Source organism: Coptis chinensis, chromosome 7, assembly GCF_015680905.1.
Source record: "Coptis chinensis isolate HL-2020 chromosome 7, ASM1568090v1, whole genome shotgun sequence".
Classification (NCBI taxonomy): Eukaryota; Viridiplantae; Streptophyta; class Magnoliopsida; order Ranunculales; family Ranunculaceae; genus Coptis; species Coptis chinensis.
This window is the reverse complement of record NC_141462.1, coordinates 5,908,118-5,932,694: the sequence shown is the minus strand read 5'-3', so window position 1 is coordinate 5,932,694 and position 24,577 is coordinate 5,908,118. Positions and strand designations below refer to the sequence as shown.

General features: G+C 38.5%; 2 pseudogenes across 1 annotated transcript; both read right to left on the bottom strand.

The window, feature by feature from the left end:
• Positions 1 to 24,577, bottom strand: part of LOC147485531 (protein NRT1/ PTR FAMILY 5.6-like) — a 41,266-nt pseudogene that overhangs the window by 4,900 nt on the left and 11,789 nt on the right.
• On the bottom strand, positions 19,989 to 23,644 carry LOC147485534 (disease resistance protein At4g27190-like; annotated as a pseudogene). Its single transcript, XR_015202774.1, has 2 exons — positions 20,774 to 23,644; positions 19,989 to 20,481 (listed from the first exon to the last, which is right to left on the bottom strand). The product of XR_015202774.1 is annotated as a disease resistance protein At4g27190-like (transcript).

Sequence of the window (24,577 nt, the reverse complement as noted above, 5' to 3'; positions counted from 1 at the left end):
TCACCACCTTTCCTTTGCCTTCAACCTTGGACGTAGAAGAGTTTCCCATAAAGAGTTGTTCTTCCTTTTCCACAGCATGATAAGTGGTGAACATCGACTTGTTGGAGCATATGTGGCGAGTAGCACCAATATCCACCCACCATTCCCTTTCATTTCCAATCATGAGACATTCAGAAACCACAGCAGATAGGTTAATGCCATTAACGTTGTCAGAAAGCGTGTCCATTGTCACATTGGCTTCAGTCTTTTGCTTCTTATACTTCTTTGGCTTGCGACATTCATTTGCCATATGTCCAGCCTTCCCACAATTGTAGCACTTTCCCATGAACTTAGTAGGTGTACTACTTTCTTCACCTTGAGCTTTGTCTTGGCGTTTCCTCTTTCCCTTAGCACTTGATCCTTCTACAACATTGACCTTTGCCACCATGGGATCCTTGCCTTTCTTCTCAGATAGGCGGTTATCTTCCTCTATCCTTAGACGGACAATCAGTTCTTCAAGATTCATATCTTTGCATTTATGCTTAAGGTAGTTCTTAAAATCCTTCCAAGATGGTGGTAATTTCTCAATCATAGCAGCCACTTGGAAAAATTCTCCTAGGGTCATTCCTTCAGCAATGACATCATGGAGGATTACTTGAAGTTCTTGGACTTGGCTTATGACGGTCTTACTATCCGTCATTTTGAAATCAAGAAATCTGCCAACTATGAATTTCTTCATGCCAGCATCTTCACTCTTGTATTTCTTGTCCAACGAATCCCAAAGTTCCTTAGCAGTCTTGAACACACTATACACATTGTATAATGAGTCAGCCAACCTACTAAGGACATAATTTCTACACAAGAAATCAGCATGAAACCAAGCATCCTTGGCCAAAACCTTCTCCTTGTCGGTTTCATCAGGGCTTACATCAGGAGCCTTACTCCATAGAAACCTTGCCAAGTTCAGGGTAGTCAGATAGAAGAGCATCTTTTGTTGCCAGCGCTTGAAATCAGTTCTATTGAACTTGTTAGGCTTCTCCCCATGAGGAACAGAATGGGAAACAGCAGTAGGAACAGTAACAACAGGAGTAATTGGTGGTGTTGCCATATTCTAAAATATAACTACACTTTGTTATTTCCTTAAACCAAAAAAAAAGGAAAAGAAAACAGAAACAAATTCTGTTCGGTAAAGAAGAAAAAAAAAAGAGATTTGTCTTAAGTTGTTAGGAATATACAACTTAATTGTACTTACTATTTACCAATTACCAAACTATACAAACCTTTTGTCTTGTAAGTGTCTTGTACTTCTTAATTAAATCCGAGCCTAGTGTAGATACACTATGTCCTTAAGACAGATTTTCCCCCTCACGGTGCTTGAAGGTTGATGGGAAACCTGTCTCCCAAGATAGAACAAATTTCTTCTATAGAAAGCTAGCACTTCAATTCTATAGAATCAGCGAACACAACATAATATTTGACTAAGAACAGAGGGAGAAGAGAAAGATCAGAACTCTGTGTGATCTGGTGTCCTTTTCTCTCCAAATTCATCGACTATTTATAGGTGAGTGGTGCCTCTTCGAAACAACACAGTGGCTCTTGGGAAAAAGTAAGCAACTCTTTGAAAAGTCACATGTTTCGAAAAGACACACTATTTCAGCATAAAACACTACTTCGAACCAGTGCCTATTTCAAAAGGTCACACCTTTTCGGCATGATGCACTGTTTCGAACTAGTGCACAGTTCGAAAGGTCGCACCTTTTCAACATAATGCACTGTTTCGAACAAGTGCATTATTTTGAAAAGGTTTTTCTCACATTACGTATTGTTTTAAGAAAAAATCCATTTCATCTCAAGTGGGGTAACTTGGGAGACAAACTACTCATTCATATTTTAATAGATTTGTGCAAATTCATTTTTCTAACAGATTCCACATGAATCATGCTCCCATATTTTAATTTTGTGTAAATTTCATAGTTTAGCCATACAATCTATCAATCAGTGAATTCATAAGCAAATGGATAACTACCTGAGTTTATTTGTGTGGCATAGAAGCCTCCTATTGCTTTGTGACTCAAAAAGTTCATACAGTAGAGCTGGCCGGGTTTGAGGGATGAGAAAGTTCTCTCTTAATTATAGCTGCGACCAGCTGGACTTGCAACATTGGTGTTAAGGGGCTCCCTCAGGCAACCTATAGCAGTAAAACCGCTTCCCTATAAGGAACACTATGACTGACATTGCCATACTCATTGTAAGAATGATATCTGCAGCTGCCCAACCCACTTCGTCTTGAACGTAAACAACCAGCAACAGCCCGAACAAAGTCCAAAGTTCCACCAGTTAAAGTATGACATCTTTTTCTTCCTTTCTCCAGAGTGATCTTCATCAAATTAATCAGCTCCAAAGCTTTCCAAAGAGGGTTTGTGACCTCCAGTATTGGCATTATCCCTCACATGAGGAGAGAAAAAGAGTTGATTTATGCTTGGAGAAGTTTGAGCGCGACCCGCGCTCCGATTGGTCTTGAACCAAGCGCACCTTGCGCCCAATCGCATGGACATCGTCCAACAAATGGAGCGCACCCCGCGCCCATCCCAACACAATTCCGAGCGCGACCCGCGCCCATGCCTATTTTGGCAGGATTCTATTTTTCTGGAACCGCGAGTTTTGGCTTATATGTTTAGATTTTTGGCAAAACCAAACACACAAGAGGCAGCACAAAAGTCAGAGAAAACCCAATCTTGAAAGCTATCAAGATTGAGAAATAACCTTTATAGAGAGACAACCCTGTAAAAAGATAAGAGTGATCTAGTAAGGTGAGAGACTGAAAGGAGAGATTGTAATATTCCTTCCCGCTTTATAAAAAGACTAGCTGTTGTGGAAGTATGCATCATTGGCCGAACCACGGTAAATCGTTGTGTTGTGGTTTGCTTTTACTGCTTTACATTATTATCTGTTGTTAATAGTTATTTAGCGAGTTGGGCATGTTAGTATAGGTTGTAGTTGATATTTAGAATTTGTCTAGAGTTGGATATTGTTCAAATACAAGTTATTTGTGTAGTGGGGGAATCTATTGGTATTGGTATAAACCCCAACAAGTTGTATCAGAGCCTTGGTTAGAATAGCCTAGGGTGTTATGAAGGTGTTTGACGAAATTCCTGAGAGAAGATTTGAGGTTAAATAACTTGTAGAGATGGACCATTCCGTGAACACTCGCATGATGAGTCTAAATAGGAAGAACTACACCATCCGGAAGTCAAAATTTGGAAGACTTGCTATCTATCGCAAAGGACTTGGCACTTCCCATTGAGAATGAAGGAGTAAAACCAGAAAAGACTGATGAGGCTGAGTGGAAAAAGCTTGACAGAAAAGCGATTGGATACATTCGACAATGGATTGACGATAGTGTCTTTCACCATGTGTCCCAATAGACTACAGCCTTCAGTCTGTGGAAGAAACTCGAAGACCTTTATGAAAGGAAGTCAGGCGGAAACAAAGTGCTGGTCGTTAAGAAGTTTGCAGACACGAAGTACCAAGAAGGTTCTTCAATGTCTGAGCATCTTAACGAAGTACAGAATATCATCAATCAGATGCATTTGATGAAGATTAATTTGGGAGACGAAGTTGAGGCTTTGTTTCTATTAGGCTCTCTACCCGAAAGTTGGGAGACATTAGTAGTCTCTCTACACGGAGTAGCCAAGGATGGAATTGTTACCATGGAGATGGCTACCATGTCTTTGTTGAATGAGGAGACTAGAAGGAGTGCAAAAAGCAGCTCCTCTCACTCAGAGATACTTTTCACAGAGAAACGAGGGAGAGGTAGAAACAGAAAACCATCTCGTTCTAGAGGTGATGACAGAAGTAAATCTAGGGTGAAGCTAGAACTCTTAAGGAAAATAGGCAATGTTACTATTGTGCCACCAAGGGCCACTTCAGATATGAGTGCAGGACACTGAAGAGGGATGAGAAGAATAACTGTGTACATGAAGACATGGTGCAGAGGAACGGAAACACAGGCAGAGATACTACCGCACTAGTCGATGACCTAGTGGGAATTGTGTCAGATTGTGGTGTGTGCTATCTTAGTACCTCATATTAGGATACATATCAGTGGGTGATAGATACAGGAGCATCCTATCACGTCACACCGCACAGGGGTTTCTTCACTACCTACAGCTGTGGTGAATATGGTGAAGTAAGGATGGGTAACAGTAGTGTCTCGAAGATTATAGGCATTGGAGATGTTCATGTAGAAACCAATGTCGGCTACACCTTGACACTCAAGGATGTAAGACATGTCCCTGACATACGGTTAAGCTTAATTTCGGCTGGGAAATTAGATGACGATGACTTTGTAAACTCGTTTGGTAACGGGGTATGGAAACTAAGCAGAGGTTCCATTGTAGCAGCCAGAGAAAAGAAAACTTGCTATCTTTACAAAACACAGGCTAGTTTGTGTAAAGCAGAAGTGAATGCGGCAGAAGAAGAAGCTTCCTCCGAACTGTGGCACAAGAGACTGTGTCATATGGGCATAAAAGGGATGGAAGTTCTTGCTAAGAAAAAGGTCGTGCAAGACATTAAAGGTACACATTTAAATACATGTACTCATTATTTAGTTGGAAAGCAACACAGGGTGTCTTTCCAAAGATTCCCGTCTCACAGAAAGGACACTGTCCTTGAACTAGTGCACACAGACTTATGGGTCCTATTAGAGTAAAGTCCCACCAGGGAGCTTCGTACTTCTTGACATTCATTGATGATGCATCAAGAAAGATATGGGCCTATAGTCTGAAGACCAAGGATGAAGTACTTGGCGTGTTTGAGAAATTCCATAACATGGTGGAAAGAGAGACTGGGAAGTTGTTGAAGTGTATTCGCTCAGATAATAGGGGTGAGTACATTGGGCCATTTGAAGAGTATTTCCAGAGTCATGGGATTCGTCATGAGTAGACCATTCCCAAGACACCGCAACAGAATAGAATAATAGAGAGAATGAATCGTACCATTGTAGAGAGGATGAGATGCATGTTGTCTCACTCTAAGCTACCTAAAACCTACTGGGTAGAAGCAATGCGTACACCGTACATGTGATCAACCTATCGCCGGCAAAGCCTCTGAATAGTGATTATCCAGAGAGAGTATGGTCAAGCAAAGATGTTGATTATGGATACTTGAGGGTATTTGGGTGCAGGGCATTTGTGCATATTCCGAAAGATGAGAGATGCAAGCTTGATGACAAAGCCAAGGAGTGCATTTTTCTGGGTTATGGAGATGAAAAGTTTGGTTACAAACTCTATGATCCGATTAACAAGAAGGTAATCCGAAGTCGAGATGTTGTGTTCTTAGAAGACCAAACCATAGCAGACTTTGAGGAGGGTGAGAAGCTACAGACTTTCACCAATGATCTTGTTGATTCAGAACTAGAAGTTTCTACTGTGGAACGTGCGGAAGGCATTGAGAATGCAGAAAACCATGAGTTTGAAGTTCATGATGAGAATCCTATTGCTCATGATGGGATAGAACCTATTGGTATAGAAGATGCAGATGAGATGCATGAACCACCACCAGAGCAAGCAGAAATGCATCCTCCTGAGGCACTAGCAGATGGGGCAAGGAGGTCTGACAGAGGGAGACTAGCTTCAACCAGGTATCCACCACATACGTACGTGCTACTATTGGATGGTTGAGAACCTATGTACTATCAATAGGAACTTGAAGGTCCGACAAAGAAAAGTAGTTGAAGGCCATGCATGACGAGATGGATTCTTTGCATAAGAATCACACTTATGAGTTAGTTGAGAAACCGCAAGGACAAAAAATTCTCAAGAATAAGTGGATATACAAAGTCAAGCATGAGGAGAACAATCCTTACCCAAGGCACAAAGCTCGCCTTGTTGTGAAGGGATTCGGTCAAAGGAAAGGGATTTACTTTGATGAGATTTTCTCTCCTGTAGTGAAGATGACTTCTATCCGGGTGGTATTGGGTATGACCGTAAGTATGAACCTAGAGGTTGAGTAGCTAGATGTTAAGACAACTTTTCTTCATGGAGACCTTGAAGAAGATGCTACATGGACCAGCCAGAGGGGTTTGAGGTCAAAGGCAAGGAGCACCTAGTATGCAAGCTGATAAAGAGCTTGTATGGGTTGAAGCAAGCACTGAGGCAGTGGTACATAAAGTTTGACTCCTTTATGGTGAAGCAAGGATACAAGAAGTCTGCTTCCGATCATTGTGTGTTTGTTCAGAGATTTCCAGATGGGGATTTCATAGTGCTATTGCTGTATGTGGATGATATGTTGATAGTTGGCCCAAACATCAACAAGATATCCAAGCTGAAGAAAGACTTAAGTAAGTCCTTTGAGATGAAGGATTTGGGTCAAGCAAAGCAGATACTTGGGATGCGGATCACTCGTGATAGAAAGAGTGGGAAGTTGTGGATTTCTCAAGAAAGCTACATTGAGAAGGTGTTGAAGAGATTCAACATGGATCAAGCGAAGCCAGTCAGTTGTCCGCTTGGTGGCCAGTTCCGCATGACCAAAGAGATGTGTTCAAATGGGTGAGCATGAACAGAGTCAGATGGAAAAGATTCCTTATGCATCCATAGTGGGCAGCTTAATGTATGTCATGATGTGTACAAGACCGGATATTGCTTTCGCCGTTGGTGTTGTAAGCAAATTTCTGTCAAATCCGGGGAAGGAACATTGGGAAGGTGTTAAGTGGATATTGAGATATCTCAAGGGCACTTCCAAATCGTGTTTGTGCTTTGGTGAAAGTAAGCCCTTACTTGAAGGCTACACTAATGCAAACATGGCAGGTGATGTTGACTCGATGAAGTCCACCTCCGGTTATCTGGTTACTTTTGCAGGGGGAGCAGTTTCTTGGCAATCAAAGTTGCAAAAGTGTGTTGCTCTCTCCACTACAGAAATCGAGTATATTGCAGCCATTGAGTGTTGCAAAGAGTTGCTATGGATGAAGAGGTTCTTCGATGAACTAGGGCTAAAGCAGAAACAGTTTGTAGTTCTATGTGACAGTCAGAGCGCCATCCATTTGAGCAAGAATCCGAGTTTTCATTCTAGATCCAAGCACATATACGTGCGTTATCATTGGATTAGAGAAGTACTCGAAGACAAGCATTTGTGCATTGAGAAGATCTATACCGACAAGAACGGGTCGGATATGATGACCAAAGTTTTACCGAAAGGTAAGTTTGATGTTTGTTGTGCTATTGCCGGAATGGCAGCACACTCCTCCTGTTGATTTGGAAATTGCATGGAGGTATCCCCCCTCACTGTTCGGGAGGGGGAAATTGCACGAATCTTAGATTTGAAAACCAAGTTTATTGTCAAGAACACATCCAACAAATATCATCTGTTATTGACAATATTATGGTGGATGATTTGATGGAGGAATAAGGAGGAGGAGAAACTACTGAGGATGATGATGAGAAAGCAGATAATTTTGTCCTTAAGAGTAGAAAAGAAGTTGATGAGAAATCAGATAATGTTGGAGAAAATAAAGATGAAGAAGAACAACTACAACAAGAACCGGGAGAAGAACAAGAAGAGGATGTGCTAATAAAGGTACATTTTTTAGTATGAACAATGATTTTTTTTGCAATGATAGTTCATAACTCTATTTCCTATGTTAGTGAATATTAGTTTCTGCATGCATGTTGCATGGTAGAAAATATTAGTATATGAACATTCAATGTTCATTGTCCTTGTGTATGAACATTGAATGTTCATAGTACACTAGATGTGAACATTTAATGTTCATACCTTAATAATCGGTAGGAACATTGAATGTTCATACCTGTTTATTAATTTTATGTATCATATCAACAAAAATTATGCTTATACTTTTCTAATTTTTTAATTTTGATATATGGCTTTCATTAATTTTTTTTGCAATGATAGTTCATAACTCTGTTTCCAATGTTAGTGAATATTAGTTTCTTCATGCATGTTGCATGGTAGGAAATATTAGTGTATGAACATTCAATGTTCATAGTCCTTGGGTATGAACATTGAATGTTCATAGTACACTAGATGTGAACATTCAATGTTCATACCCTAATAATCGGTAGGAACATTGAATGTTCATACCTGTTTATTTATTTTATGTATCATATCAACAAAAATTATGTTTATACTTTCCTAATTTTTTAATCTTGATATATGGCTTTTATTAATTTGCAGAACTTACCCCGTAGACGGAAGAAAAGGAAGGCAGTGCCGACCACTGATGCCGGTCAATCTGTTGCTAAAAAAAGAAAGGGCAAGAAGGAAGTGGAAGTGAAAAAGAAGAAAGAGGAGAAGGTAACTCAGCTGCGAAGTACCTTGTCTTTTATGATAAGTCTTGTAAGAAAACTCAAGCAGAGAGGCATTCCAGAAAAACATCTCCATGAAATGAAGAAGGCGCCGTTTGGTATATGCTTGATGCATTGTCCAACAACATTATTGTAGAAGGAAACAAACGCAACAAGGAAATATTTTATATTCTAGACAATTTCATTGTACCTAAGGAGGCATTTTAGATTGGAAAAAAGCTTGTCAAGTTCACTGTAGAAGAGGTCAGCCTAATGTTTGGAATTCCTGTGACCGAGACAATGGTGCAACTAAACCAGATTGTCGGAGGTGATGAACGAAAAACAAGGTTCATTTTGAAGTACTTTGGTGATGAGACCGTCCGATATACCAAGGCTCATGTAGAAGATGGCATACAGAGGACCTTGGACGACCCAGAAGAGCAACACGCAGCTGAAGATTTTGCAAGGTTGGTGTCTCTCTTCATGCTGACAACTTGCTTCTTCACAAATGCCAACTACAGAATCATGTGGCCATTGGTAATTGCTGTTGACAACTTGGATACATTGAGAAAGTTGTCTTGGCCAATAGCTATCCACAATGACCTAATTGATGCATCTAGAGAGCACAAAGTCAAGAAGGAAAAGAAGAAACTGACAATCAATAGCTGCACGATAATGTTTATGGTATTGTTTCTCCTTAATTTTTTTTTTCAATTGGTCGGTATGAACATTCGATGTTCATAGTCCTTGGGTATGAACATTCAATGTTCATGGTCCTTTGGTATGAACATTGAATGTTCATAGTACACTAGATATGAACATTCAATGTTCATACCCTAATGAACAATCAATGTTAATACATGGATAGGTATGAACACTCATTGTTCATATCTATTATTAAGGTATGAACATTGATTGTTTTAATGTTTTGGTTTATTGGTGTGTGAACTAATATGGCTTTCGTCACGTGCGTTATAGTTTTGGTTTTGTGAACACTCTCTAGTCATCAACATGGTACAGAACCATGAAAGTAAATTCCCTAGGTGTGCGAGGTGGGATTTAAAGACCTTGTTTGATGTGTTCCGAAAGACTCCGATTACTATAGTAGCTGCATCTTAGATTGTTGTCAATGCTGAAGCAGCAAAGGAGGATGAAAGGGAGTTACTTCGTGACATGTACATTGATTTAGTCAAAAGTATAGATCATGAAGTCTAGCCTACTTTAAGAACGGATGAAGCACTTAGAGTGGAGAACAAAGAACTGTTGGCCAAAATTATCACACTTGAGAAACAACTTCTTGATCCCGAAGAAGAAATAAAAAAATTAAAGGAGATGTTAAAGGAAAGGCAAGAGGGGGATACAACTGAACCTCAACCTCAACCTGATCAACCTCAACCTCAACCTGATCAAGTCCCCCTGGCTGAATTGCAACCTCAACCTGATCAAGCCCCCCTGGCTGAAGTGCAACAAGTGAAGCTCCATCATTTGACTTACGTCTTACATTGTCTCCTCCAGACAAGGAGGGAGATACAGATAAAGGTGAAGAGAAGGATGTTGAGGCGGGTAAGGGAGCAAAAGAACCTTGTTCCCTAGTAAAGCGAGTCAAGGAAATGAAAGGAAGGAAAACTAAGCCTATTGGCAAGGAATACACTGCTGAAGGGAAGGGGAAAATAAACAAAGTTGATATTGGCAAGCAAATTCTTGGCGATGATATTGAGAGTGGACCACTCGAAGACCCTAAGACGAGTCCCTACTATGAGGGATTAGAAGAAAGCCACAGACAAGTTGTCGACACTTTCTTCACGATGGCAGACAAAGGGTAAGTCTAACAAGACTGTAAGTTTTACAAGTTTACTATAACATTTTTGACTAATGGTAATTTATTATGGTAATTCCTTATGGTTTTTGAAGCACAATTGCATGGTCAGATGGAAATTTACAAGTACAAGGTGTTCTAGTTGAAGACCTTCTGTTTGATAGGGAAATTGATTTTCAGGTAAATTTTGTTTATACTAAAATTATACTATGAACAATCATTGTTCATAGTCATGAGCTATGAACATTCTTTGTTCATACTAAAATTGGACTATGAACACTCATTGTTCATAGTCATGAGCTATGAACACTCATTATTCATAGTCCATACTGTACTATGAACAATGATTATTCATAGTCATGAGCTATGAACATTCTTTGTTCATACTAAAATTGGACTATGAACATTCATTGTTCATAGTCATAAGCTATGAACACTCATTGTTCATAGTCCATATTGTACTATGAACAATCATTGTTCATGAAATATATAATGCCAATTTAAAAAGTGCTCAATTCAACAGGTTATTGACTGGTGGTCTAAACACCTTCAAGAAAAGAACCATGGAAAAAACGAAACTTGTCTAATCACTTCCAACATAAAGGTAAATTATTTATTGCAAAATTCTATTTCATTTCTATATTGTAGATGTTGTCACATTCTTACTATTTCACGCAATCATTGACACAGAAAATGTTAGATGAAGAAGGAGGCTTGGAAAAAATAGTGCAGAGCATCGACTTTTCTGCAAAATTCATAGCTATTACTGTTCATTCAGATACACATTGGACACTTCTTGTAATAAAGTTGAGAGAGGGACAACAAGAGCAATGGTTTCATTTCAACTCCCTAATCACCGAAAAAAAATCGCTCCAAGTTGCGAAAGATCTGGTGAGTTCAACATAAAACACTTAACTAACATGATTTTTTTTTTCTTAAAACATAATGAAATAACTTCTTTTTATTTTGCAGAGGAAAAGACTGGTTGATCCCATCAACAGTCGGATCAAAATGGAGAAGAAGAAAATCCACAACCTTAGTAATAAAGGAAGAATAATGCCTAAAAAATGTCCACAGCAACACAATAGGTAAGCACGTAATTATTCACTGACATTCTTGGAGACTTCTAGACATACAAAAAACAATAATTGACCTGAGATCTATATTCTCTAAATTGCAGCGTTGATTGCGGCGTTCATGTTTGTAAAATGATGCAAATTCTTTATGAACAAGGTCGTTGGGATTTTTGTGATGTAACTACTGAAACCGAAGTACACAATATGCGCCCAGAACTTGTATGTGGATTGCTTTTTGATAAACCAAGAAGATGGACAAAGGAAGATCATGAGTTCCAGGAGGCGTTAAGAAAAGGAGAGTTCTATGAACAATATATTTTGACGTGGTGATTCAAAGTGAAATGTGTTCTTTTTGAGTGGTCTTTTTGGTACACAATGACAAAACAATATTTTTTGGTACACAATGACAAAACAATATTTTATGTCGTGTATGAATGTGAATCAGTGGTAATTCATAGTGAAATGTGTTCTCTGAGTGGTCATGATTTTGGTACACAATGACAAAATGTATGAACTATTATTGATGTTTATAATGTGTTCTCTTATTGTTATTCTTTTTTATTAATTATCATGTATGAATAATATTTGTTCATACTCCAGTAGGTATGAACATTGATTGTTTATACCTCAATGTATGAACAATATTTGTTCATACTCCAGTAGGTATGAACATTGATTGTTTATACCTCAATGTATGAACATTCATTGTTCATACCTGTTAGTGTATGAACATTGAATGTTTATAGTCCAATAACGATTGTTAGTGTATGAAAAGTGATTGTTAAGTATGAACAAATCATGTTCATAGTACACCATATATGAACATTGAATGTTCATAGTACACGTACTAGGTATGAACATTGATTGTTCACCATGAACATTGAATGTTTATAGTACACTAGGTATGAACAAATATTTGTTCATACTCCAGTAGGTATGAACAAATATAAAAATCATACCTCAATAACATTAATGAAATGAATAATAAATCATATGAGACTTTAAAATATATTCGACCTAGAACATTAAACATCCTAATATAAAAATCATATGAAAATTGTATTAATACCAATTAGTCAATCAATATATTGTTCATACAAAACATTAACACTGCCTGATTAGTGCTTTCCACCTAGAATAATTGGCAAGACCTTGATACCATATCATCACTAGGCTACTAAGTACTTAACACATCAACAATTTTCCCTTGGCAATTCTTTCGGTCATGTCGGTTGGTGCTGTCGCATTTTCTGTACTTGTGGGCAGTATAATGCATAGCACCCGTGCTTTCAATCCTCTTAACTCATGGTCTACCCGGAGGCTTCTTCACATCTTGTGGGAGAATTCGCACTTCATCAGAACCATCTGAACAAATCTCGTTACTACTAATTGCAGTTATGCCATAAGAGTAGGTGCTACTGAAATAAGTGGAGAGAAATGCATATTCAATGTATGAATACACTGACTCCTGTTTGCAATGAATACTCACAATAACATGAGGGCAAGGAAAACCGTCTATGCCCCACTTATTGCAAGTACAATCTCTCCTAAGCAAATCAACCCGATGCTTATGCTTCTCCGTATCAACTTCAAATACATGATCATCTGACTTTGTCACAGTCACAGAACGAGCCCTCTCGGTCCTCTCAAGCAACTTTGCTTCAATTTTAGGACAAAGAAAACTTTTCTAATTCTTGCATTCCATCCTCCAGGCAGACGCCATCTTCATCATCTTCATCCGAATTCCATCGAACATGGCTGTGATGGGAAGATGCCGCTCTTTATCTATCCAGCTGTTGAAGCACTCTGCCAAGGAAGAGCACATCTCACCATATTGGGCCCCACAGAAGTATGTATTAGCCCAATACTCATAAGGCACCCAATTAAGAAAGTTAGAAAGCGCATCTCCACCAATTTCCTTGAATTCAGCCATGTGCTTCTCAAATTTCTCATGTATGGCAGCATAAGCGCATTTCTTAAATAATGCAACTAACACTTTTGTCATACCACATGACTTCGACAAACATGTTCTAAGGTTGTTCTCCATATGCCAAAAGCAAAAAGAGTGATAGGAATCAGGAAATACAATAAGAATGTTGATAAGCAAACCATGATGCCTATCACTCAAAAACGTATACCTCCGTTCATACCCAAAAGTCTTCTTAGACATATCAAGAAACCAATACCAATTGGAATCGTTTTCAATGTCAACAGCACTAACAGCAAGAGGGAACAATCCTTATAAAAACAAAAAAACCAAAATATGAGATAACTTAAAGCATCAGTGTTATGTGTTCATACAGAGTGTATGAACATTGATTGTTCATACACAAAAACGTGTATGCATAATGATTGTTCATACTCCAAAACAATTATGAACAATGATTGTTCATGACCAAACACAAAATTAAAACTAATGAAAATGCAAGTAGTAAAATTAGTGGAATACCTTGATCTCCATTTTTTGCAGTAGCAGCCAACAAGCACCCTTTGTAATCAGATTTCAAGAATGTTCCATCCAAATACACCATCGGGCGGCAAAACTTAAAACCATAGATACTTGATTCAAAAGCAACAAACACCCTCTCAAACTTCCCACTCTCCTTGTTAACTTCAAGTTCAATAATATTCATAGGATCTCTTCTTTTCAACTCCTCCGTATACCATAATAGGTCATTGTAAGACAGCACAACATCACCATACAACTCCTTCAGTGCCAACTTCTTATCCGCATAAGCTATGTGCCTTGAAATACTAAGCCCGTACTCATGAGTATATAAAGCGGTAATATCTCCAAATGTCAAATCTGGTTTATCTCTCGTAAAATCAAGAGTATGAGTCTTCAAGAATGTGAGAGGTGGATGGTCATAGTCTTTAACTGCAAAACCACAAGTGTGTGTGAGATTAATCTTCTTAATCTCAAAATAACCACAACTCTCCCAAGAGTGAATACACCATTGGCAATTTAGCTTATTCTTCTTCTGACAAACTGTAGTCACTCTAAAATCATCATTCTTGATCAACTCATACTTGTAACCACTCACAATAGAGTACTCTATCAATTTACATCTAAACTCAGGAGCACCTAAAGTAAATCTTTGCCCAACACCACCATCAAAGTTACGCCACCAAAAATCAGACTTGTAAGTTTTATGACTAACAACCTCACCACCAATAAATAACTCGATGAACCTGATGAACTTGACGTACTTGCACCACTACAGCTACTCATTGAACTCATATACACATTTACTTTAATCTCCACAGTTGCAATCTTCATGCCATAACAATAGCAAGCCAAGGATTGCAAATCCCCATCCGTTTCAATCAGATTCTCTTTTGCATCACGGGAGAAATACATAGAAAAACTCTTTAATCCCAAATCAGGCCACTTGTCACACACCTTGCGCGTCACAACATCAGTCAAAGAATCCAACCCAAAACGAAAGGACAAAGTACTGCCATTATAGCAAAAAACTCTAGTCACACTAAATTCCATGTATAATTGCAAAATTCAACCCACAAAAACACAATAAAAATATAATTCAGGAGATGTACACCATAAAAAAAAATACTATGATCATTCACAATGCTTCAGAGAGGTATGAACATACATTGTTCATACTCCACTAGACTATGAACAATAAGTGTTCACCATGAACATTAAATGTTCATAGTACACGTACTACTATGATCATTCACAATGCTTTAGATTGGTATGAACATACATTGTTCATACTCAACTAGACTATGAACAATAAGTGTTCATATTATTTGTTCAATGAGTATTCATACCCATTCTGATCTAAAAAACAAGAAAAAATCTAAATCATAAAACAACCTCAATCAAAACAAAGCCGATAGCATAAAAACCATCAATCATAAACAATCTCAATGGGTATACAAATCATAACATTTTATGATTTCAAAATACGATTTCAAGTTTAAGTATACCCTCAACATACGATTTCAATTTTAAGTATACGATTTCAAGTTTAAGTTTATAAATTATTGGACCTCATATTGAAATAATATAGAACAAACCTTTTTAGATTGAAACCTGGTTTCATGATCTTCGCTCTCCACTAAAAATGCAGTGAGCAGTGTAAAGTAGTTTCTGAGTTTGAAAATTTCTCTGCTTTAAATATAACACGGAGGGGTTAAACTAGTATTATAAAAAAATGGTCAATTTCACGGAAGGGTATAACTGGCATTTAAAAAAAGCAAATGGGCCGGGCCAACTTATTTTGTCCTTGAGGGTTACTAAATTTGAAATTGTGGGTTCGTAGGTTACTAATTGCTAGAATTTGTTCTTGTGAGTTACTCACCAAAAACCGTGTCCTCTAGACTTTATTTTCTCCGAAATTGGGTCGAACCCAATTTCTTGTATATTCATTTCCTTCGTGTCAAGTTTGTTATGAGCATAACGCATACATCTTAGATCATTTAATGATGTGCATTGTGTAAATATCAGCTGATCCCACTTGAAACATACCAAGTTGAGTGGATTTAATGGCAGGGGCAGATCTAGGATTGCCACTAAAGGGGGCTGCTACTACTAACATACACTACAAATATATTTTTTTTGGAATAAATTATACACTATTATAACTAGTATTTTTTTTTTACGGAAAAGTTGGGTGGGCTGTAGCCCCCCTGGATCCGCCCTTGTTTAACGGTCTCAATAACCTCATTCGTCGTAATTTTTGACATCAATTCCACATGAATCATGCTCCCATATTTTAATTTTGTGTAAATTTCATAGTTTAGCCATACAATCTATCAATCAGTGAATTCAGAAGCAAATGGACAACTACCTGAGTTTATTTGTGTGGCATAGAAGCCTCCCATTGCCCTTTTGTGACTCGAAACGTTCATACAGTAGAGCTGCCCGGGTTTGAGTAATGAGGAAGTTCTCTCTTAATTATTGTTGCAACTAGCTGGACTTGCAACATTGGTGTTAAGGGGCTCCCTCAGGCAACCTATAGTAGTAAAACCGCTTCCCTATAAGGAACACTATGACTGACATTGCTGTATGGGCTTATTGAGGGTGTGCGCTCCCTCTTGTCAGTATGACAGATACAGAATGTGTTTCCTATTTTCGTGTTTCTATTGTATCAGACTTTGCTATATATATATATAAATTTTGGGTAGAGTAAGTAATGAACTCTAACCCTAGTTTTCCATCCTCCATCCTTCTTCATCTTCATCCAATCTACTAACACCTTCTCCAAACTATCCACTAACAACATGGTATCGGAGCATGGTTAGAGGTACATCAAGTTTAAAAGCTTAAAGCTTTAGTCTTGCTTTATGTTAAACTCATTGTCTGGCTTCTGCACAATTATCTATCTCTTCATATTCAAGTTTGATTTACAATGTTTGAAGTAGTTGTTCCAAAGACCGATGAGTTTGGAAACACGCCGGTTTTCTCTGTTGGTATGACTTCTGTGAAATTGGAGGGTGTTGCCAATTACCTTCAATGGGCAGAAGCAGTTACTATATACCTCACTGGTAAAGGAAAGGAAACACATCTTACAGATCCACCTGTCGCCACAGATGAGAAATCAAAGGCGACTTGGACAAAAAATGATGCCTTGGTTAAGAACTTTCTGTGGAATACTATGGAAAAAGATGTATGCAATACTGTTCAATTTTTTAAAGACTTCTAAGGAAATCTGGGAGTATCTACAAGAATCGTATTCTCAATCTCAAAATACATCTCGTATCTTTCAGTTGTATGAAGATATTTTTGATATGAATCAAGGAGATATGTCTATTTCTGAGTATTATAATTCTCTTCGCAGCAAGTGGAAGAATTAAATATTTATCATCTGTTGACTAGAGATATTACCCAGTTGCAGAAACAAAGAGAAGAATTCCGGGTCTCAAAATTCCTATCTGGTCTACGTCCTGAGTTTGCTCATGTGAAGTCTCAAGTACAAGCTGAATCAAAATTCCCAACTTTGTCTGAAGCTTATTCTCGTATTACTTCTCCTTCAAAAACCACTGACAGTGAGCCTTAATAGTTCCTCCAAGTAACAACAACAATAATTTCTCCTTTGGTCGAGGTAGTGGAGGTAGAGGTGGCAGAACTAGTTGGAGTGGGGTGGAGGTAGTAGGGGAGTGGGGAGGGATTAGGTGGTATGGGCGGTTGGCCACCATGTGATCATTGTGGATGGACAAACCATGGTTCTAATTTTTGTTGGGAAGCATTTGGACGACCATCATTGTCTAAAGCCAACAATGTCACAGTTTCTGATCACAGGGATACAGACTCAGTCCAAAAGGTGCAAGAAGATCTTGGAGCCCTAATGAAAAGAATACAAGTTATTCTAGCCAGTCCTTCGAGTTCGTCCAATACCCCCACGACAACTCTAGCCGAATCAGGTAACATATGTTTTCATACTAGTGGAACCGACTCTTGGGTCATTCACTTAGGAGCTTCTGATCATATGACAGGTACGGTAACCCCCAGTTGTTTTCTACTCTTGATTATTCCAGTAAAGTCTCATATGTTACATTAGCAAATGGTGCTAAGGTTAATATCCTTGGTCGAGGCACCATTCAGCTAACTCGCCACGTGTCTCTTGTCTCTGTCTTGCTTGTTCAAAATTTTCCATTTAATCTCTTATCCGTTCATAGTCTCACACAATCACTTAATTGTTCTGTCGTGTTTTCCTCCACTCGTGTTGTTTTTTAGGATCTACAGACAAAGGAACTAGTTGGTGGGGGGTATGAGCGAGGTGGCATCTACTACTTTCAAAGTACTTTTGGGGCATCAACAGAAACATGCCCTTACAGTCTCTATCTCTCTTTCTCTATGGCAAAGGCGGCTCGGCCATCTACCTCTGAAGAGTTTACGTTGTTTAGTTCCTAGTATTCCTTCCAGTGTCCAGTCATTGCAATGTGAAGTTTGTGAGTTAGCTAAACATCATCGTGCTACTTACAAAACTAGTTTAAATAATTGTTCTAGTGATCCTTTTCAATTAGTTCATTCCGATTTTTGGGGTCCATGTAAAACCACTGGCCTCTTGGGAGCCAAGTATTTTATTACTTTTATTGATGATTTCTCTCGTGTTTGTTGGGTTTATATAATGGAAAATCGTTCTCAAGTCTTTTCTGTTTTCCAGAAATTTTATGCTGAAATCACTAATCAGCACTCTGCAAAGTTAAAAGTCTTTAGGAGTGATAATGTTAGGGATTATGATTATGCTCTGTTTAAACGTTTCTTTGCTAATAACGGTATTACTCATCAAACCTCTTGTGTTGACACCCCACAACAAAATGGAGTTGCTGAGAGAAAGAATCGTCCTCTTCTTGAAGTTGCCCGTACTTTAATGTTTCAAAGGAACCTTCCAAAGTTTTATTGGGCTAAGGCAGTCCTTACTGCCACATATTTGATTAATTGCATGCCTTCTTCAGTTTTAGATGGAAAAACTCTTATGTCTGTCCTCTTTCCTAGTCAACCATCTTTTTCTCTTACTCCTAGGGTGTTTGGGTGTGTTTGTTTTGTTCATAATCTTCACCCTGGTCGTGACAAGTTAGACCCTCGTGCTACTAAGTGTGTCTTTATTGGGTATTCTCGTACAGAAAAGGGTTATAAGTGTTACAATCCCCACATTCGCAAGTTTTTTGTTTGTGCTGATGTAACCTTCTCTGAGGATGTACTGTATTATTCTCTCCAGGGACAGGTGTCTAAAGACCTTTCGAGGAAGCTTTGAATTCTCCTCCTCCAGTACTGGAAGAGGACACAGTTACCGAACTCATGCCTGGAGGGCACGTGCCCCTTCCTGAAGCACAAATTGAGGGCGTGCGCCCCCTTGATGCCGCCCACCAGGATCATTTGCCATCGCTTCCATGCTCTCCACAGCCCCCACCTCATGTGCCTTTGTTTGCTGATCCGCCTGCTCCTCTTTCTGAGCTTGATATTCCTATTGCTCATCGTGGAGCAAAGGCTTATGCAGCTATTCTTGACTCAGAAAATCAAGATAAAAGAATCTACTGCTTGGATATCAAATTTACCCTTAGAAAAGCATCGCCAGCAAACCTTTCTTTGGTTTCTTGTTCTTTTCATTTCTCAAAAATATTTTAATGCAAAATCTAGAGTACGTATGTTGTACCTGTACTCTCGAATCTGGGCTCTCCTATCAGCAAAAGGTGTGTGTACTGCCCCCACAAAGTCTTGAATCAAGAGTCCTAAATCCATCACACCGGTGCATCGCACTCTAGAATTGCTAATATTTTAAAGCCACTTTTTGCTTGCGATGGTGTCGACCAAAAATATTTGAATTGTAAATGTTATGGACATAACACTTATTACTAGTATTACTACAATGAATTTCATTAAATAGAATAGAATCACAAAGAACCCAATTACCATTTTGTTTTATTGACAGAAACAATACACAAGAATATATATCCAATTATTCACCTTAGACAAACTTTTGAGCCACTCCAATCAGTACTACTAGAATCTTGGCATACTGCTAGCGGCGGGAATGCGAGAAAGAAGACCGAAGCAGCCAAAATCTGGAAGAAGGAAGGACATAGAGAAGATGAAATTTGAATGGGAAAGATGAAATTGGAGTTGGTAATATGAAGATTTTAGCTGAGAAGAGGAAGATTTGAATTTATTTCAGTGGAAAACCAAGTCAGAAATTTTTTTCCCCCACCCCAAGAGACCTCCGGACGTTCGGATAAATTATCTGAAATAAAGAAACTTATAATTATTCCACCAAGTGACCAGGACATCATCCTCTTATTTTTAATAAGTTGCTATGTAAATTCTTTGCCATTTGGCCATAGGTAGAACACGACCGGGACAATATTTCAAGTTTGAGTTTGGCAAACATTTCCCCTGCTGGGTCAAAGTATAAGTCTAGAAAAAGTAAATCAAACTTGCATGAAGTAGATGATTAAATTTGTTGAGGGCTGGTGGAATCTGCATCTGCTGCCTCATTGGAATCTTCTCTCACTTCTTTGGAAACTTCTGTCACTTCTTTGTAATCTATTCTATAATAGATTGCCTCACTGCCTCCATTAGTTGTTTCATTGCCCCTGCGAGGTACTAATATACTCAGGCATATTATTATTCACGTGTCCCGCACGAGCCAGACGATCTCTCATCGCTTCGTCACACTTCGAACCGATCCCCTATGAGTCATGTTCTTGTATCGTAGGTCGGGTCGGCAAGAAATGCTCAATCACAGTTGCATCCTTCAAAGCCGCAACTCCAGAAGCGCTCATCAATGAGCCCCCATAACTCACCATCAAAGCTCATTCAATTCCCCCGTGAGAGAGAACTGACCTGGCACATGAGAAAAAGGAAAGAGGAAAACTTCAACTATAAAAGAGAAAGAGGAATTATATCTGACTTGATTGAAGTTGCACCCCAAGAACTTGATACGTAGACAGTTTGCATCTATCGCGAACTCAGTCAAAAAAGCTTACAACCCGCTTGCAAACTTCTTTACTTCTTTACCTATAACTTTACCTATAAAAAGTCATCTTGTATGAGTTGAAAAGAAAAATATTTTGTGTCAAAAATAAAATTGAGGTGGATGAAACATAAATAAAGAAAACAAGTTTTAGCACTTCACCTCCAAAAGGGTTTGCAAATCGGCCTTGATTCTTTGGTCGTCCCACTCCAGCTTATTGAACCACTCCTGGTCCGTAATATAAAATTTTTCAAGTTTGGGTACACTGTGAGTACCCAGGGGTAGTCTCTTCAAATTCGGGCATTGAAGCACAATTAGGGATTTTGCGGAGGGCCAATCAACAACAAGTGAATCGCTTCCACTGAAACTTGACAGTTTTGGTAAATGGAAAAGACCGAATTCCTTCAAAAGAGGGTGACTGGCCTTGTCTTTCTCTATATCTCCACTCTCCATATCACTGTCATTGGGAAACAGTATCTCCAAAGCTGAGCACCTTGCCACATACATCACTTCCAACTTGGAAAGATGTTGAAATACTCTGAATGGGAAGAGGTGCTTCAACTTATGGCAATCTTCAATATCCAAATCTGTTAAATTATGGAAAATTGGAGAAGGTGGCAAGTAACATCTACTACTTCCCACATCGTCTACTACTACTAACTTCCTTAAGTTAGGGAATGACACCTCTTTATCAAGCTGTAGCACATTCTCAATCCCCTCACAATTTAAATACAATAAGATTGTTTTCGGTAACAACACTTGGATTAAATGTAAAATTGAAATTGAAATTGATGAGAGTGCAAGGAACAAACTTCTCCGAGATTCCATCCTTTCCATCAGGTACCAGTAGCCTGGAATATCATGTTTTCCCAGCAAAATTTTAAATCTTGTCATCTTTTTCCATGGACTAGCATCCTTTTCTGAAGAGAATTCGAGATTTTCTAGATGACCAGAGAATTCTTCTAACCGAAACAGCCTTGATATAACTTTCGGTGAGATGGTTGTATAAGGCTGGGTTGTCCTAAAAAAGTTCGACTTAAAAAAGTTCATCGACTTCAGACTAGTTAGCCTACCCATCTCTTCGGGAAAATTTTCAATTCCAGATTCATTAAGACAAAGTATTTCAAGGCGGTTAAGTTTTACAACTGGGGATATATTCTTCAGGTTATAACACTCATTCATACGAAGCGTACGGAGGTTTGTAAGGCTTGAGAGTGATGTTGGAAGTGATCTAATCTTGGTGTTACTTAGATCTAGAGTCAAAAGGTTTGTCATTTCTTGAAAAAATTGGAAGGAATTTCATCTAAATCATTGAAACTATTCAAAGATAAGGTTAAGAGGTTTGGAGCTTTAATCTGAGAGGGGAGATGATACCTGATTTCTGTATTCATCAATGATAATCGCTTGCATTTTTCCAACTCCATATCTGGCAACTCGTCCAAACTCATTTTAGCTTTAACAATGAATTCATTTCTTTCTTTACATTTTGCAATTGATACTGCCACATCGCGGATGACATCATGCATCATAATGCCTCCATAGTCGCCTTTCAACAACAAACCTGCAGATGTAAGCTTCTCAACTGTGGCCTGCAATCTGTTCCTTCCTTCCTCGAAAGTGTCTACATCTCTAATCAGCTTTTCTCCCATCATGTAACCAAACAGCACATCAGTTGGGATCTGAAAGTCTTCTGGAAACATACAACAAAATAAGAAGCACATTTTGGTTGTCTCGTCTTGCAGAAAGTTGTAGCTCAATCTTATGGAAGCATTGACAGGCTCCATCTCTTCAGAGATTGACTTCTTTAGTCGTGCTAGTGTATCGTCCCAAACAGCAATATCGTCCTTGTTTCTCAAAGCCAAACCCAAGGTAACGATTGCCAAGGGTAAACCTTTACATTCCTTCACAATGTTTCCAGCAACTGTTTTGAAAAGATCGACAACACCACCAGCTTTACTTCGAAATAGATTCCATGAGTCTACTTCCGATAAGACTTCAACTTCAATCTTTTCATCCATTTCCATACTTTCACACACGCCTTGGATCCTTGTTGTGAAAATGACCTTGCAGCGATTTCCCGCATTTTTGTAAGGAATGCCTACTTCAACTAACCCCATTGGCTCCCATACATCATCTAAGCACAAAAGAGTCTTTCTTTCTTGATTAAGTCTCTCCCGCAGTTCTGCTACTCTTGTAGAAAGCAATTCTCCTTTCAATTTCAGGTCCAATTTCTCTGCAATAGCATCTTGGATCTTTTCCAAGTCGGGCTTCTGAGACACGACAACACTCGCAAACTCATCAAAGAGTTTCTCCTTTTTCACTTGTGCCATTATTGCTTGCATCAACATGGTCTTGCCAACTCCCGGCATCCCAAATATCCCGACTAAGCTGATTTTATCATTTTTCAATGCCGCGATGACTTGAAATTCAGTCTTCGCCCTTGATGCAAAAGTTTTAAAATCACCAACAGGCTCGGGTTCATAGCTTTGAACAGGCCTAGGGTCGGACACATTATTTTCGCCAAACTTAGACCCCTCTCCCAAGTGTTTCTGGACATCAACATTTTTCTTTGCTGCTTTTCTACCAAGACAGAAACGAGAGCAAGTAACCCACCCTTTCCACCAGCTATTAATATCTCCTGCTTCACTTTTTAGCTGTGTTGCTTCTTCAAATAAACGATCTGCCTGTTCCAGCCATGTCTCGACAGTCTTCCTTATTAAATGGTTATTATTCCGAGCTGCATCGACCCAGGACCGAACATCTCTTCGATTTGCTTCTAGTGCATCAATATTGTCACCGAGGTTTTGATATTTCTTTCGAAACGGATAATATAATTAAGCTCACGTTCACCATGAGTAATAACAGGCGCGGTTAGTCCTCCAGCAACGGCACTGCCGGCCTCCATTGTAGTTACCTGGTGTGATTAAAAACTACAAAATGATAAAATGATGAAGTGGAAGATGTTTGGAAAGGAAGAGGTTATTAGTTGTTTGCTTGATGAGATACACATATTTGCCGAGAGAGCTCTTTTATAAACGAATGCTATGTTTGGATATTGGCTTGTACTCATCAAAGTGAAAAGAAAAAAAAAAGTGAAAAAGAAAGTAAAGTAGCAAGAATGAATACCCGCATTTAAATTTCAGATATGCCGCGAAGCTGAAACCGCCTTTTAATTATTATTTTCTCTCTCTCTTCTCTCCTATTCTGCTTCACCCCTCTCTTTTTTACTTTTTCTCTTTTACCCTGGGTCCTATGGCTCTGCCACTGTTTGCATGCTTGGTTCACAAACATTTTTTTTTTGTGATTGGTTCACTGCCAATGCATAAATCAGTGCAACCCAAGAACTTCAATTATTATTATTATTATTTTTTTGTTAAACCCAATGTAATATCCACCCTTAATCTTTTCGTCCTTTTAACTAGTTAACTTCTATGCTTCATCTCCTAGCCTGATCACTCTTATCAATATCACTTAAGTCTAACCACAATAGTCATTCATGTCAATTATATAATTATTCTGCAAAGACAATATACATTCGCTACAAGTCTACAAAACTTAAGGGCCTAATGATATCAACAAGACGTAAAAGTCACATATTAATAATTAGGTTGCAATTTCAATTTCGGGTCAAATGTTTCTTTTGAATTTGTATCTCATGGTCGTCTCGTAACACCCAAAAGTAAAGTGACTCTTTAACTCTTTATACCCAAGGCTTCAAGATACAGAAAAGCGACTAAGAACTTTTTGAGAAATATACTGATCGAATTCCTCGAGCATGAAGCTTGTAAATCATACAAATTTCAAACAGTTCATTGGAATTTAAAGTTTAATTAATCATCTCTTAAATTGATGTCGTTTATTTATTAATTAATTTTGGATTTGCAAAACTTTTTTGTTATTGATGATTGATGAATAATGATGCAAAAAATGAGATTGAGTTTATATCAAGAACAAAGAAAGAAGAAA